Genomic DNA, 2,154 nt, shown 5'->3' with positions numbered 1-2,154 from the left:
TGTACACAAAAATACTCAGGAATCATTTAATCATTTAAATCATCAAAGGGCACATTCTGCAAGCCTGCCTCCTGGCTGCCAGCATACAGCCTTTCTCTTTCCCTAAGTCTAGAGTCCACGGCTGCTCTAGCTCTCTTCATGCCATTCTGAGAATCTACTCTGTTCTAAATCCTGTGTGCATTAACTACATTCCTTGTATGCCAAAAACAACCATGCATCCAAAATCCATCTTCTCTGATGTGTTTGTTTCTACAGATTCATTGTTACTCAATATAAGGTTAGTGTCAATTTGCTGCTTTCATGACCCAGGTATGTATTGTATACCCTACCACCCCACCAGCCCATCAGCTCTGCCTTCCACCCGACCATTTCTCACTGCCTCCACTGCTGCACTCCCTGGCCAGGCCAGCATCATTTCTTGCCTGAACTATGACAATCACATTCTAATTGGCTTCCTTACTGCTTTCCTAGTTTTCACACAAGGAATAAATAGTTTTCTACCACTCTTGCCTCACTACACACCTGACACCTCAAACATGCCAAGTGGGTTGCTTCCTCAGGAACTTTGTACTTGCTGTTTCTACTGTTTGGGATATTTTTCCCTGAGTGGCTGCATGGTTCACTCTTACTTTTATTTCAATGAGAAGAAAACTTATTAGTCCTTTATTTGGCCTTAAATGACAAGATAAAAATAAGCTGCAACTTAATAGAGCTGTAGTATAAATTCCATATAAAATATAAGCTAGAAAGCAAGTAAGGAGAGATCTATAGAACAAAAAGAGTATTTAAGTCCCACTCTGTTGTTAGCTGCCTTTGAGTGGATTTTGGCTCGTGTTGCCTCTATGTGTATAAAATAGAACTGAAATAGAAATAGAAATTAGCATTTTCAAAGTTGACCCTTTCTGAAACAGATTATCAGGTATTTCTTTTGACATATCTCTGAGTGGATTTAAGCCACCAACCTTTTAGCTACTAATCAAGTTTTAAATTATATGTGCCACTTAGGAACTCCTAGTCCCATTACATGTAGTTCTAAATGCCCCAAGTCCACCAGAACCCTAAACTTACTGTGCCAACTGTCTGAAGTTGGTAGAAAAAGTCCCTAGTGCTTGCCTACCTTAGAGGCCCATCTTCTCAAAGTATCAGCTTCAACGTCTAAGTCAGCTCTATTTTGTGCATTAAAAAATAACAACAATAATTTTGAAAAACCCAGCAAACTATTGTTGAAATAGTCACATAAAATAAGATAATGTGTCAACAGTATCAGCTCTAGCTTAACTATGCTAAAATCATGCCCCTGAATGTGTTTTCTTTTGCATCTTCATCAGAGAAGGGTGGCAGATGGCTAGCACTTCAGTCAATTTAATTGTTTAGTGAAGGAGTGCAGGGACATGTCTGCCTGCAGCGATGACTCTGCCATCACTCTTCCGTGCCCTGTCACTCTAAATCCCAATTGCAAGTATTCAAGTTCGAAGCTATAGCTTATGTTGGTATGACAGTTGTATATCATACTATATTTTCTTGGGAATTGTATATAAATTTTAAAAAATGGAATCATTTTTTAATTTCAGTAAGGGTTATTGTTGGGTGCATGGAGTCAATTTTTGACTCACAGCAACCCATGAGGCAGAGTAGAATGGCCAGCTCTTTTCGTCTGTGGAGCACCTGGATGAGTTCAAACTGCCAACTTTTCAGTTAGCTGCAAGCACTTGAATTTTGTACCACCAGTGCTCCTTTCAATAAGGGTAATTGCTACTTTAGGGAGACCTTTTGATAAATTATTTTGCATTTTTTAACTTCTTATGTGTATAATGTAAATCCAGGTTTCCAATGATGAGTATAATTATATAAAAAGAGAAATCAGAATTAAGTTTTAATTGATTAGGTTTGATTTGAAATCTAAGTATCGTCTTCTTTGTAAATTAAAAAACATATATTCTCTAACATATTTTCTTTTCTTTCAGTACAGGATCAAACTTTGTTTTTGAAATCCTAACCTCTGTTTTTTTTAAAGACTTTATTGTGAATTGAGTGATAGTTTACATGGGAGAAGATCAGTTTTGCACTCATCCTATTGTATTTTGTTTCATTGGAATAATTACAGTCTCCTCTGTGCATCATCACCCAACAGTATTTGCTTCTGCTCCCACTGGG

The 2,154-nt window shown here is 37.5% G+C and overlaps 1 protein-coding gene across 2 annotated transcripts in view; it reads right to left on the bottom strand.

The window, feature by feature from the left end:
• Window positions 1–2,154, bottom strand: part of FBXO25 (F-box protein 25) — a 115,908-nt gene that overhangs the window by 2,121 nt on the left and 111,633 nt on the right. The gene's annotated exons all lie outside the window — the stretch shown is intronic.

This window comes from Chrysochloris asiatica, unplaced genomic scaffold (genome assembly GCF_000296735.1).
Source record: "Chrysochloris asiatica unplaced genomic scaffold, ChrAsi1.0 scaffold00095, whole genome shotgun sequence".
NCBI lineage: Eukaryota > Metazoa > Chordata > Mammalia > Afrosoricida > Chrysochloridae > Chrysochloris > Chrysochloris asiatica.
This window is presented reverse-complemented; position numbering and strand designations above follow the sequence as displayed.